This window comes from Hypanus sabinus, chromosome 12, assembly GCF_030144855.1.
Source record: "Hypanus sabinus isolate sHypSab1 chromosome 12, sHypSab1.hap1, whole genome shotgun sequence".
Classification (NCBI taxonomy): Eukaryota; Metazoa; Chordata; class Chondrichthyes; order Myliobatiformes; family Dasyatidae; genus Hypanus; species Hypanus sabinus.
The window spans coordinates 3,996,323-4,012,390 of record NC_082717.1 but is presented as its reverse complement, the minus strand read 5'-3'; positions in this window follow the sequence as shown (position 1 = coordinate 4,012,390).

Genomic DNA, 16,068 nt, shown 5'->3' with positions numbered 1-16,068 from the left:
TCACACACATCATCAAAACCTCAAAGCCAACATTTAAAAATAGTATCTGCAAAATAAACAGATGTGGTTTGATCTGGGGCTGATTTCCACTTTCTCTGCTTCTATATTGATTTCCCAATATGAATAGATTCTGCATTTGTTATGACATTTAGATATTGATTGAGACGCAGTGCGGTACCCAATTTAATCCCAGCCTAATCATGGGACAATTTACAATGACCAATTAACCTACCAACTAGTAAGTCTTTGAACCATGGAAGGAAACCCACTCAGATATGGGGAGAACTATAACCTCCTTACAGATAGGGATGGAAATTGAACTCGGGTCATCTGCACTGTTACTCGTTGTGCTAGCCACTCCTCTACCATGTACCGTGAGTTGTAGACTCCTTGAAAGGGAGCCCATGGTTTGTGGAATCAGTTCAGTGTTGAGGTGAGTAAGGTTTTTCACACCAGTTCAGATGCCTGATAGTTAAGGGGTAATAACCATTCCTGAACTTGGTGGTGTGGGACCTAAGACTCCTGTACCTTCTTTTTTTAGAATAAAACCGGAAGCCTTTCAGCAATATTTGCATTGTACTTCCACCTTCTGATAAATGTTTCTGGACTGATGACACGATTGCTTGCTGGAGGCACTTCCTGAATTTTTGTCATGCATAGTGCGGATGAGGTTAGAAAACAATAACCTGCTACTTCATGAGCAAACACGAGGAAATCTGCAGACGCTGGAAATTCAAGCAACACACACAAAATGCTGGTGGAACACAGCAGCCCAGGCAGCATCTACAGGGAGAAGCGCTGTCGATGTTTCAGGCCGGGACCCTTCGTCAGGACTAAATGAAAGGAAAGATAGTAAGAGATTTGAAAGTAATGGGGGGAGGGGGAAATGCGAAATGATAGGAGAAGACCGGAGGGGGTGGGATGAAGCTAAGAGCTGGAAAGGTGATTGGCGAAAGTGATACAGAGCTGGAGAAGGGAAAGGATCATGGGACGGGAGGCCTCGGGAGAAAGAAAAAGCGGGGCAAGCACCAGAGGGAGATGGAGAACAGGCAAACAACTAAATATGTCAGGGATGGGGTAAGAAGGGGAGGAAGGGCATTAACAGAAGTTAGAGAAGTCAATGTTCATGCCATCAGGTTGGAGGCTACCCAGCCAGTATATAAGGTGTTGTTCCTCCAACCTGAGTTTGGATTCATTTTGACAATAGAGGAGGCCATGGAGGACATATCAGAATGGGAATGGGACGTGGAATTAAAATGGGAAATCCTGCTTTCTCTGGTGGACCGAGCGTAGGTGTTCAGCGAAACGGACTCCCAGTCTGCGTCGGATCTCACCAATATATAAAAGGCCACACCGGGAGCACCAGACGCAGTATACCACACCAGCCGACTCACAGGTGAAGTGTCGCCTCACCTGGAAGGACTGTCTGGGGCCCTGAATGGTGGTGAGGGAGGAAGTGTAAGGGCAGGTGTAGCACTTGTTCCATTTACAAGGATAAGTGCCAGGAGGGAGATCGGTGGGAAGGGATGGGGGGGACGAGTGGACAAGGGAGCTGCATAGGAAGTGATCCCTGCTGAAAGCAGAAAGAGGGGGGAGGGAAAAATGTGCTTGGTAGTGGGATCCCGTTGGAGGTGGCAGAAGTTACTTGCTATTTCATTAAGTGTACACCTGTCATACACATCATCAAAGTCTCAAAGCCAACATATAAAAGTAGCATCTGCAAAATAAGCAGATGTGGTTTAATCTGGGGCTGATTTACACTTGCTCTGCTTCTATATTGATTTCCCAATATGAATAGATTCTGGCAACAGTGAGGAGAGAGCATGGGCTGGGTGGAGGTGGTCTGTGATGATGAATCTGCTTTCTGGAGACAGTGAGGAGAGAGCATGGGCTGGGTGGAGGTGATCTGTGATGTCGAATGCTGCTTTCTGGAGACAGTGAGGAGAGAGCATGGGCTGGGTGGAGGTGGTCTGTGACGATGAATCTGCTTTCTGGAGACAGTGAGGAGAGAGCATGGGCTGGGTGGAGGTGGTCTGTGATGATGAATCTGCTTTCTGGACACAGTGAGGAGAGAGCATGGGCTGGGTGGAGGTGGTCTGTGACGATGAATCTGCTTTCTGGAGACAGTGAGGAGAGAGCATGGGCTGGGTGGAGGTGGTCTGTGATGATGTATCTGCTTTCTGGAGACAGTGAGGAGAGAGCATGGGCTGGGTGGAGGTGGTCTGTGATGATGAATCTGCTTTCTGGAGACAGTGAGGAGAGAGCATGGGCTGGGTGGAGGTGGTCTGTGACAATGAATCTGCTTTCTGGAGACAGTGGGGAGAGAGCATGGGCTGGGTGGAGGTGGTCTGTGACAATGAATCTGCTTTCTGGACACAGTGAGGAGAGAGCATGGGCTGGGTGGAGGTGGTCTGTGATGATGATTCTGCTTTCTGGAGAGTGAGGAGAGAGCATGGGCTGGGTGGAGGTGGTCTGTGAGGATGAATCTGCTTTCTGGAGACAGTGAGGAGAGAGCATGGGCTGGGTGGAGGTGGTCTGTGATAATGAATCTGCTTTCTGGAGACAGTGAGGAGAGAGCATGGGCTGGGTGGAGGTGGTCTGTGATGATGAATCTGCTTTCTGGAGACAGTGAGGAGAGAGCATGGGCTGGGTGGAGGTGGTCTGTGATGATGGATCTGCTTTCTGGAGTCAGTGAGGAGAGAGAATGGGCTGGGTGGAAGTGGTCTGTGACAATGAATCTGCTTTCTGGACACAGTGAGGAGAGAGCATGGGCTGGGTGGAGGTGGTCTGTGATGATGAATGCTGCTTTCTGGAGACAGTGAGGAGAGAGCATGGGCTGGGTGGAGGTGGTCTGTGATGATGAATGCTGCTTTCTGGAGACAGTGAGGAGAGAGCATGGGCTGGGTGGAGGTGGTCTGTGATGATGAATCTGCTTTCTGGAGACAGTGAGGAGAGAGCATGGGCTGGGTGGAGGTGGTCTGTGATGATGGATCTGCTTTCTGGAGTCAGTGAGGAGAGAGAATGGGCTGGGTGGAAGTGGTCTGTGACAATGAATCTGCTTTCTGGACACAGTGAGGAGAGAGCATGGGCTGGGTGGAGGTGGTCTGTGATGATGAATGCTGCTTTCTGGACACAGTGAGGAGAGAGCATGGGCTGGGTGGAGGTGGTCTGTGATGATGAATGCTGCTTTCTGGAGACAGTGAGGAGAGAGCATGGGCTGGGTGGAGGTGGTCTGTGATGATGAATGCTGCTTTCTGGAGACAGTGAGGAGAGAGCATGGGCTGGGTGGAGGTGGTCTGTGATGATGAATCTGCTTTCTGGAGACAGTGAGGAGAGAGCTTGGGCTGGGTGGAGGTGGTCTGTGATGTCGAATGCTGCTTTCTGGAGACAGTGAGGAGAGAGCATGGGCTGGGTGGAGGTGGTCTGTGACGATGAATCTGCTTTCTGGAGACAGTGAGGAGAGAGCATGGGCTGGGTGGAGGTGGTCTGTGATGATGAATCTGCTTTCTGGACACAGTGAGGAGAGAGCATGGGCTGGGTGGAGGTGGTCTGTGACGATGAATCTGCTTTCTGGAGACAGTGAGGAGAGAGCATGGGCTGGGTGGAGGTGGTCTGTGATGATGTATCTGCTTTCTGGAGACAGTGAGGAGAGAGCATGGGCTGGGTGGAGGTGGTCTGTGATGATGAATGCTGCTTTCTGGAGACAGTGAGGAGAGAGCATGGGCTGGGTGGAGGTGGTCTGTGATGATGAATGCTGCTTTCTGGAGACAGTGAGGAGAGAGCATGGGCTGGGTGGAGGTGGTCTGTGATGATGAATCTGCTTTCTGGAGACAGTGAGGAGAGAGCTTGGGCTGGGTGGAGGTGGTCTGTGATGTCGAATGCTGCTTTCTGGAGACAGTGAGGAGAGAGCATGGGCTGGGTGGAGGTGGTCTGTGACGATGAATCTGCTTTCTGGAGACAGTGAGGAGAGAGCATGGGCTGGGTGGAGGTGGTCTGTGATGATGAATCTGCTTTCTGGACACAGTGAGGAGAGAGCATGGGCTGGGTGGAGGTGGTCTGTGACGATGAATCTGCTTTCTGGAGACAGTGAGGAGAGAGCATGGGCTGGGTGGAGGTGGTCTGTGATGATGTATCTGCTTTCTGGAGACAGTGAGGAGAGAGCATGGGCTGGGTGGAGGTGGTCTGTGATGATGAATCTGCTTTCTGGAGACAGTGAGGAGAGAGCATGGGCTGGGTGGAGGTGGTCTGTGACAATGAATCTGCTTTCTGGAGACAGTGGGGAGAGAGCATGGGCTGGGTGGAGGTGGTCTGTGACAATGAATCTGCTTTCTGGAGACAGTGAGGAGAGAGCATGGGCTGGGTGGAGGTGGTCTGTGATGATGAATCTGCTTTCTGGAGACAGTGGGGAGAGAGCATGGGCTGGGTGGAGGTGGTCTGTGACGATGAATCTGCTTTCTGGACACAGTGAGGAGAGAGCATGGGCTGGGTGGAGGTGGTCTGTGATGATGAATGCTGCTTTCTGGAGAGTGAGGAGAGAGCATGGGCTGGGTGGAGGTGGTCTGTGATAATGAATCTGCTTTCTGGAGACAGTGAGGAGAGAGCATGGGCTGGGTGGAGGTGGTCTGTGATGATGAATCTGCTTTCTGGAGACAGTGAGGAGAGAGCATGGGCTGGGTGGAGGTGGTCTGTGATGATGAATCTGCTTTCTGGAGACAGTGAGGAGAGCATGGGCTGGGTGGAGGTGGTCTGTGACGATGGATCTGCTTTCTGGAGTCAGTGAGGAGAGAGAATGGGCTGGGTGGAGGTGGTCTATGATGATGAATGCTGCTTTCTGGTGGCAGCACTCCTTGGAGATGTGCTCAATGGCAGGGAATGCTTTCTCCATGATGGACTGGGCTGTATCCACTGCCTTTAGTAGACTTTCCATTTTGGATATCGGGGTTTCCATCCAGGCTGCATTGCATCCTGTCAGGATAACCTCAACGGCGTGTTGAGGAAACAGAGAGCCTGCAGGGTGACTTAGATAGCGGCAAATGAAATACAATGTTGGAAAGTGTATGGTCATGCACTTTGGTCGAAGAAATAAATGGGCAGAAAATTATTTAGATGGGGAGAGAATTCAAAATGCAGAGATGCAAAGGGACTTGGGAGTCCTCGTGCAAGATACCCTGAAGGTTAACCTCCAAGTTGAGTTGGTTGTGAAGAAAGTGAATGTAATGTTGGCATTCATTTCTAGAGGTATAGAATATAAGAGCAGGGATGAGATGTTGAGGCTCTATAATTTACGCGTGAGACCACATTTGGAGTATTGTGTGCAGTTTTGGCTTCCTTACTTTAAGAAGGATAGAATGACATTGGAGAGGGTTCCGAGAAGAATCACAAGAATGATTCCAGGAATGAAAGGGTGATCGTATGAGAAACATCTGACACCTCTTGGGCTGCATTCCCTGGTGTTCTGGAGAATGAGGGGGGGGATCTCATAGAAACATTCCAGATGTTAAAAGGCCTGAATGGATTAGATATGGCAAAGTTACTTCCCATGGTAGGGGCTTCTAGGATAAAAGGCTACGACTTCAGGATGAAGAAAGTCCACTTTGAGATGCGGAGAAATTACTTTAGTCAGATGGTGGTAAATCTGTGGAATTTGTTGCCACGAGCAGCTGTGGAGGCCAAGACATCGGGCGTATTTAAGGATGAGGTTCTTGATTAGCTGTGGCATCTAAGAGTATGGGGAGTGGAGATGACTGGAAGAATTGGATCAGCCCAAGTCGGATAAGTCGCTGGGACCAGATGAGATGTTAGCCCAGTCTACTGTGGGAGGTGACAAAGGAGATTGCTGAGCCTCTGGTGATGATCTTTGCAACATCAATGATCGCGAGAGGTTCCAGAGGAGTGGAGGGTAGCGGATGTTGTTCCTTTATTCAAGAAAGGGAGTAGAGATAGCCCAGGAAATTATAGACCAGTGAGTCTTACCTCAGTGGTTGGTAAGTTGATGCAGAAAATCCTGAGATGCAGGATTTATGAACATTTGGAGAGGTATAATATGATTATGAATAGTCAGCGTGGCTTTGTCAAGGGCAGGTCGTGCCTTAAGAGCCTGATTGAATTTTTTGAGGATGTGACTAAACACGTTGATGAAGGAAGAGCAGTAGATGTACTGTATATGGATTTCAGCAAAGCGTTTGATAAGGTACCCCATGCAAGGCTTATTGAGAAAGTAAGGAGATATGCGATGCAAGGGGACATTGCTTTGTGGATCCAGAACTGGCATGCCCACAGAAGGCAAAGAGTGGTTGTAGATGGGTCATATTCTGCATGGAGGTCAGTGACCAGTGGTGTGCCTCAGGGATCTGTTCTGGGACTCTTACTCTTTGTGATTTTTATAAATGGCCTGGATGAGGAAGTGGAGGGCTGGGTTAGTAAGCTTACTGATGACACAAAGGTTGGAGGTGTTGTGGATAGTGTGGAGGGCTATCAGAGGTTACAGTAGGACATGGAGAGGATGCAAACTGGGCTGAGAAGTGGCAGATGGAGTTCAACCCAGATAAGTGTGAAGTGGTTCATTTTGGTAGGTCAAGTATGATGGCAGAATATAGTATTAATGGTAAGACTCTTGGCAGAGTGGATTTTGGGGTCCGTCCATAGGATGCTCAAAGCAGCAGCACAGGTTGACTCTGTGGTTAAGAAAGTGTATGGTGTATTAGCCTTCATCAATCGTGGAATTGAATTTAGAAGCCAAGAGGTAATGTTGCAGTTATATAGGACCCTGGTCAGACCCCACTTGGAGTACTGTGCTCAGTTCTGGTCACCTCACTACAGGAAGGATGTGGAAGCCATAGAAAGGGTGCAGAGGAGATTGACAAGAATGTTGCCTGGATTGGGGAGAATGCCTTATGAGAATAGGTTGAATAGGTTAGGACATTTATTCCCTAGAAAATTCAATCTTTCCTTATAACTCAGGTCCACCAGACCATCTTTTAACCTTGTTTACATCTTTCCTGTAGGTAGGGGAACAAAACTCCACACAACACTCCAAATTAAACCTCACGATGTCTTATACAACTTTGCTGCTTCTGGGCATTGTGTAGGTAAAAGAGCTAAGTTTAGCAGTTCATTTGGAAACTAATTTCACTGACTTGGCACAACATTGTGGGCAAAGGGCCTGTTCCTGTGCTGTACCGCTTTATGTTCCATGCCTCTGTCATGTGCAGCTGTTATTGACTTTATTGTATTTCTTTCCACTTACAAAAAGGCAGAAAATGCAATTCATGGTGATGTATCAACTGTCCAATTGTTACGTGCCATGTCATGTGACATGGACAATCATGGTCTTTTAACCATTTTTGTTCTGGGCAAAGTTTTCCACAGAAGTCGTTTGCCATTGCCTTCTTCTGGGCAGAGTCTTTACAAGACGGGTGACCCCAGCCATTATCAATACTCTTCAGAGATTGTCTGCCTGGTGCCAGAGGTCACATAACCAGAACTTGTGATATACACTGTCTGCTCAAACAACCATACACCACCTGCTCCCATGGCTTCACACGACCCTGTTCAGGGGCTGAGCAGGTGCTACACCTTCCCCAAGGGCGACCTGCAGGCTAGCGGAGGGAAGGTGCACCAGACATTCATAGACTTTGATGATAAATTTGCTTTGAACTTTAAATGGTACAGTAAGTGTCACACTGTCATACAGCTGAATGTCTGTTTTGCCTGGTGTTGGGCCGGTGTTTGTAGCCTCACCACGAGCAGCCCTACTGACAGGAAGGGGAAACAGTGTACCTGGCTTGTTTCTCACATTTCAATCTGATAATGGTGTGTGGGCGTCAGGAGTGAGTTTCAGTGACAGACATGTAAATGTGGATGAAAATATTCAGATACTCTGCAGTTTGCGGGTATTTTTTGAGCAATTTTTACAGGACTTCCCACTTTCCCTCATCACTTCCTCTTCACACCCTGTGCCTTTTGTGTTGAATTAAGTATGTGGGGAAGTCAAAGGGGAACCAGTCACTTGTGAAATAGCAATGGGGTCCATCAGATTCGAATGAGCAGAATTTTTGTTTTTGAAAAACAAGCGAGGAGAAATGTTTGCAGCAATAATCACAACCTTGACTCTGTCCGTCTGTGCAGTGGGTGAGTAAATTCCCAGAGTGGGGTCACCCAGTCTGAGACTGGTTTCATCTACCTTTAAGTTTAATTAACCGGTTGTGGGCAGTGGTACTGTGTACAGTTTTGTTCATCCTGTGAAAGGAAGGATGTTATTGAACTAGAAAGAGTGCAGAAACGATCCACCAGGATGTTGTCTGGACCTGGGGGTCTGTGTCACAAAGACAGATTGTGTCCACTAGGACTTTATTCCCTGGAATTGAGGAGATTGGGGGGAGAGAGACCTGATAGAGGGGTATTTGATCATGAGGCGCATAGACAGGGTGAAAGCATAGTCTATTCCCCAGGAAGGGGGTGATAAAAACAAGAGGACAGGTTAAAGATCAGAGTCGAGAGATTGAAATGGGACATCGGGGCAGCTTCTTCACACAAAGGGTGTTGCGTATTTGGACTGTGCTGACAGAAGTAGTGGTGTGGTGTCACATTAACAACATGTAAAAGCCATCTAGAGAAGTACATGGATAGGGGAGGGTGAGCGGTCTGTGGGTCAAATGCTTGCTGTGTGAACAAGTTGAGCCAAAGGTCTTGTTTCTGTGCTGAATGATTTTATGAGTCATGTGAATCTGAGTTTCCAGTTTAAACATTGAGGAATGTTGGGCTTTTCTTGGTTCACACTGAAGTATAATCTTCTAGAGTTCCTATTCAGTATGATAAACAAAGTTTTACTCTTTGCCGAACAAGGTTCAGAAGTGATTTGAGACATTCTGTACAATTTAATTGGATAAACTTTCTGAAGATAGGAAGCACCTGGGCATTCACAACACAAATCTGAAAGAAGTGGCTCATAAAAACGCACAAAAATTACTGATTAAGACAGGCAGAAGCAATGGATGGAAGAATAGAAATGAAGTGAAAGAAATTTAAAAATTAGTGTAAATAGAGCTAACACTAATGACAGAAGAATTTACAGAAAGAAAATGGGTCAGGGGCAATGTGGGCACAGTGAAGAAACTCAGACAAAGTATTTAGAGAGGCAGAAAGGAAAAGAACCAAAATGTGAAAATTCTCAACAAGTCAGAGCAGCGTGTGGAGAGAGAAGCAGCTTTTCAGGCTGATGAACTTTCATCACAGATCAGCAAGGCCAATTGTAGAAATTATAAAGTGTATTCAGGAAATGACAGACCACAGGTGAAAAATCTGGATAAGATCATAAAGTGTAGGAGCAGGATTAGGCCATTCAGCCCATCTAGCCTACTCTGCCTTTCAATCATGGTTGATTTCGTTTCCCTCTGAGTCCCATTCTCCTGCATTCTCTCCGTAAGCTTTCGTAGCCTGACTAATCAAGGATCTATCAACATCCAGTTTAAGTATATTCAATGACTTGGCTTCCACAGCCATCTGTGGCAATGAATTGTACAGATTCACCACCCTTGGCTAAAGAAACTCCTGCACATCCCAGTTCTAATGGGTTGTCCCTCTGTTCTGAGGCTGTGTCCTCGGGTCTTGGATTCAGCCACAAGCAACACCCTGTCTACATCCATTATTGTTCTTAATAACTTACAGAATTTAGCATATGTAAAATAATACTTTGGAAAAAACCTTTGGACTTGCATAATCAACCAACACTGGATCTTTCAAATTCAGGATAATAACAGAGAAAAGTTCTGCAAACTGTAGATGCAGTTTATTTTTTTCACCCTGCCTTCTCGGATTTCAGTAATTATATCTGTGGGTTGGAAAACAAAAATGGCCAGATACAGTTGTTGCAAGACATCCTTGCTTCTGAACTTAAAACCTTTTGTGATGAGACCAACAATGTACTTGACTCCTCAACCAATCAGTAACCCAGGATAATTAAACACAAAGATGTAATGTTAGAAAGCTCTACCTGTGGAGGGATGAAAACAAGGTTTACCAATTATTTTTTAAAAAAAGAGAACTTGTTGAAAAATAAGCTATGTGAGAACGGCAGACACAGGCGTGGACAAGTGAGAGAAACACAGCAAACCATTAGAAACTAAAGATATAAACTATTAAAAGAGGAATTACTAGTGAGTATCTCTACCCTACTTACCTGAAAACCTCAGGGTGAAATGCCTGGGGGAGAGACAATAGCGATAAAAGATTTATTGAAACTACAGCTGTAACAAACAGCAGCTATAACAAGGCAATATCGGCAGAGATGCGTGTCCAAGATCTCTACCATGTAACTGGGAGTTAGTTCTGTTAAATCATACCAAAGGATTTGTTTGTGAATCGACTTTCCATGGATGATTTATCCAGTGATCTAAGAAACAAGATGACGAGCCACCCAAGGTCAAAGAACCAGCCAGGGAACAAAATGTTTAATGATGTAGGGGATTTAATATAGTTGGATGAGTGTTTATTTTCATTTGAAGGATCTGAATTTGTGTTTTTGCAAGAGCTGATTATTTTTGCATAGAATCTGATGAATTAGTGAATGAGATTTACTTTGTTTAAATGTTCTGATTTTGGAGAATTGTCATGAAAGGAGTAAAGCTATATAGATATCTAATTTTTGAATTTGAATTTGTAGGCATACTGACTGGAACTGAAATTGAAGTTAACCATAACACTTAAAAATTTCCTAACCAGATATAAATAAAAAGGAAAGGTCAATCTGTAAATCTTCAAATAGGGAATAGCACTATAACCATATAACCATATAACAATCACAGCACGGAAACAGGCCATCTCGGCCCTCCTAGTCCGTGCCGAACTCTTAATCTCACCTAGTCCCACCTACCTGCACTCAGCCCATAACCCTCCACTCTAGAATCTATTAGTTTAAAAAAATTGGAGTAATAAAAGTCATTCTAATGGATCTCACTGATTCTAACTAAAAAGGAATTTAGTTTTTATATATCATTCTAATCCACTTATTAAAATTATTACCAAAGACAAATTTCTCTAAAACATTAAATAAGTATTTCCATTCAACTCCATCAAATGCCTTTTCAGCATCAAAAGAAACGACATATTGGGGAGCCTTAGAGGAGGATGAATATATAACATTTAACAATCTCCGAACATTAGAAAAGGAATAACAGCCCTTTACAAAACCTGTTTGATCTTGAGAAATAATTTAACTAAAACATTTTCCAGCCATTATTTTTGAGAGAATTTTAGCATCTACATTTAATAATGAAATAGTTTAATATTAAATATTTTGATATTTAATATTAACATTTAATAATGAAATATGAAGCACAGTCAGTAGAATCTTTATCTTTCTTAAGAATTAAAGAAATAGAAGCTTTATAAAATGTAGGTAACTCTTCTATCAAAAAAGAATCTTTAAGCATTTCCAGCAGATATGAAGAGACCAATTTTTCAATTTTTGTATAAAATCCTACAGAATAACCATCCAGTCCAGGAGCTTTTCAGATTGCATTGAAAAAACAGCTTTCTGAATTTCGCTTTCAGCAATAGGAGCATCAAGTGTTTGTTGATCTTCAGCAGAAGTTTGAGGAAAATCAATCTTTTGTAAAAAGGCATTCATTTTAAAAGCCCTATTGTTACTGTTTTTACTAACAATTGCAGATCTCCTTTTTTTGGCTTTTACAGGATACAAGACAAGGATGTCCGTTAACTCCTTTGTTATTTAATTTGGTGTTGGAACCCTTGGCTATTGCACTTCATAAAGATATACATGGAATTTCTATAAATGGGACTGTTCATAAGATCTCTCTTTATGCTGATGATCTTTTACATTATATTTCGAATCCTAAAGAATCCATTCCTAGTTTATTGAAACTATTAATTAATTTTGGAAAGTTTTCAGGATATAAACTAAACCTTTATAAAAGTGAACTATTTCCACTAAATGAATCTGCTTCTATATATAACAACATTTCTTTTAGAGTTACGGACTCATTTAAATATTTAGGTATTATTATCACTAAAAATTATAAAGATCTTTATAAAGGTAATTTGGTTCCTTTAGTGGATTTTATGAAGCAATTATTTTGTAGATGGAAACCATTTACACTTTCATTAGTCGGTCAAAATCATGCAGTTAAAATGATGATTTTACCAAATGTTTTTATATGTATTTCAAATTATCCCTATTTCTTTAACTAAGAAGTTCTACGATCAGGTTGACTCTATTATTTCATCTTTTGTTTGGAATAATGAAAGACCAAGAATTGCTAAATATCATTTACAAAAATTGAAAAAAAGATGGAGGTCTTGTTTTGCCTAACTTAAGAATGTATTATTGGGCTGTTAATATACGTTATATGTGCTTTTGGTTATATTGGGCTGATAGAGATGAACGACCACCTTGGGCTGATTTGGAATTGAATGCTATGAAACAGTTTCATTTAACCTCATTATTAGGAGCTTCTTTGCCTGTACAACTGGCCAAAATTACTAATTTAAATTTATATCCTGTGATTAAGCAGTCATTACAAATTTGGTTCCAGTTTCATAATTTTTTTAATCTTAAAAAAATTTAAACTTTTTAGTTTAATTTATCAAAATTATTTAATTAAACCTTCATTAAGTGTTCCTACTTTTCTTTTTTGGAGGAATAAAGGGGTTTATTCACAGATTTGTTCCAAGATGGCCGACTGATGTCTTTGGAGAAATTAGTAACTAAATAGTCTCTCTCAAATTCACATTTCTTGCAATATCTTCAGGTCAGACACTTCTTACAAAACTACTTAAGCAATTTTCCATATATACAAGATTCTGACCTGTTAGGTATTATTTTTAAAATGAATCCTTTAGTGAAGGGTTTTATTGGGAAAATTTATAATTTATTGTTACAGCAACTCAATTACCCTTCACTTAAGATTAAGCAAGATTGGGAGAGAGAGCTTAACATGACTTTGATAGCAAAAGATTGGTTGTGGATTTTGAAGTTGGTAAATTCTTCTTCAATTTGTGCCAATCACTCTTTAATTCAATTTAAAATTGTACATCATTACTATTTGACAAAGGAGAGACTGTCTAAAATGTTTCCCAATGTTGATAGTCAGTGTGACAGATGTAAAACCAAGACAGCCACATTGATACATATGATTTAGCTGTGTTCTATATTGAAGCATTTTTGGAAGTTTATTTTCTTTAATATTTCTAAAGCTTTAAAAATTAATTTACAACCTAATAAATTGACAGTTCTATTCGGTATAATCCCTCAATATATTATTGCTATTTCTTCATCAGACCAACATGTAATTGCATTCATTATAGTATTGGCCAGAAGGGCTATTTTGTTGAAATGGGAAGATACCACTGCTCCTACTTTGATTCAATGGTTTTCCAAAGTGATGTTATGTCTTAGTTTGGAGAAGATTAGAAGTAGAACTTTTCTTCCTCGATTTGATTTTGAGAAAAGGTAAGATTCATTTGCCGGCTACTATCACCTGATTTGAGTTAATTAGTATGATTTCCTTCCGATTTTTCTTTAAGTGGATTTGAGTTGGTGGATTGATGTTTTTTTTATGGAAGCTTGTATGATGTATAGCTCCAGGGTTCTGCTCCCGACAGGGGTTTTTTTTGCTTTTTTTTAAGTTAGTAGAGGTTTTCTTTAGTTAGTAGGGATTCTTATTTTCCTTCTTTTTCTTTCAAAAATATTCTGAACACTTTACTTCTTTATTATTATTGATACATTGCTTAGCTTTGTTAATCAGTTATTTCCTAATTTAATTCCTTATTGCACAGAATGACATATTGACTTAATGTATCTTTTTTGTCAATCATCAATAATAATTAATAAAAAGATTTTAAAATGAAATGAAAATGTCCTTTAGTTTTAGTTTAATAATCTGTGATTTGGAACCTAAGCAGTATGTTGGAACCTTGAACTGTTCTTACTCATGTAAATATTTTGTATATATTGCATTTTTTATAAACAAAACTTACTTCCAGAACTGTGTGATTTTATTTACTGCCTCCTTCCAATACCAAAAGGCCATAAGACATAAGAACTGAATTAAGCCATTGGGAATTCCTGAACCTCCTCTGGACACTCCCCAATGACAACACATCCTTTCTGAGATATGGGGCCCAAAACTGTTGACAATGCTCCAAGTGCAGCCTGACTAGTGTCTTATAAAGGTTCAGCATTATCTCCTTGCTTTATATTCTATTCCCCTTGAAATAAATGCCAACATTGCATTTGCCTTCTTTACCACAGACTCAACCTGTAAATTAACCTTCTGGGAGTCTTGCACAACGACTCCCAAGTCCCTCTGCGTCTCTGATGTTTGAACCTTCTCCCCATTCAGATAATAGTCCACACTATTGTTCCTTTTACCAAAACGCATTATCATACATTTTCCAACACTGTATTCCATCTGCCACTTTTTTGCCCATTCTTCCAATTTGTCTAAGTCCTTCTGCAGTTGCATTGCTTCCTCAGCACTACCTACCCCTCCACCTACCTTCATATCATCTGCAAACTTTGCCACAAAGCCATCAATTCTGTTATCTGTCATTGACAAACAATGTGAAAATAGCGGTTCCAACACTGACCCTTGAGAAACACCACTAGTCACCAGCAGCCAACCAGCAAAGTCCCTACTTGCTGTCTCCTGCCTGCCCGCCATTCTCATAACCATGCCACTATCTTTCTTGTAATGCCGTCTTGTTAAGCAGCCTCGTAGAATAGTACAGCACATTACAGGCGCTTCGGCCCACAATGTTGTGCTGACCGTCAGGCCCTGCCTCCCATATAACACCCACCTTAAACTCCTCTGTATACCTGTCTAGTAGTCTCTTAAACTTCACTAGTGTACCTGCCTCCACCACTGACTCAGGCAGTACATTCCACGCACCAACCACTCTCTGATTGAAAAACCTTCCTTTAATATCCCCCTTGAACTTCCCTCCCCTTATCGCAAAACCATGTCCTCTTGTACTGAGCAGTGGTGCCCTGGGGAAGAGGCGCTGGCTGTCCACTCTGTCTATTCCTCTTAATATCTTGTACACCTCTATCATGTCTCCTCTCATCCTCCTTCTCTCCAAAGAGTAAAGCCCTAGCTCCCTTAATCTCTGATCATAATCCACACTCTCTAAACCAGGCAATATCCTGGTAAATCTCCTCTGTACCCTTTCCAATGCTTCCACGTCCTTCCTAAATTGAGGCGACCAGAACTGGACACAGTACTCCAAGTGTGGCCTAACTAGAGTTCTATAGAGCTGCATCATTACATCGCGTCTCTTAAACTCTGTCCCTCGACTTATGAAAGCTAACACCCCATAAGCTTTCTTAACTACCCCATCTACCTGTGAGGCAACTTTCAGGGATCTGTGGACATGTACCCCCAGATCCCTCTGCTCCTCCACACTACCAAGTATCCTGCCATTTACTTTGTACTCTGCCTTGGAGTTTGTCCTTCCAAAGTGTACCACCTCACACTTCTCTGGGTTGAACTCCATCTCCATCTGCCACTTCTCAGCCCACTTCTGCATCCTATCAATGTCTCTCTGCAATCTTCGACAATCCTCTACACTATCTACACCACCAACAACCTTTGCATCATCTGCAAACTTGCAAATCCACCCTTCTACCCCCACATCCAGGTCATTAATAAAAATCACAAAAGTAGAGGTCCCAGAACAGATCCTTGTGGGACACCACTAGTCACAACCCTCCAATCTGAATGTACTCCCTCCACCATGATTCTCTGCCTTCTGCAGACAAACCAATTCTGAATCCACCTGGCCAAACTTCCCTGGATCCCATACCTTCTGACTTTCTGAATAATCGTACTGTGTGGAAACTTGTCAAATGCCTTACTAAAATCCATGTAGATCACATCCACTGCACTACCCTCATCTATATGCCTGGTCACCTCCTCAAAGAACTCTATCAGGCTTGTTAGACACGATCTGCCCTTCACAAAGCCATGCTGACTGTCCCTGATCAGACCATGATTCTCTAATTGCCCATAGATCCTATCTCTAAGAATCTTTTCCAACAGCTTTCCCACC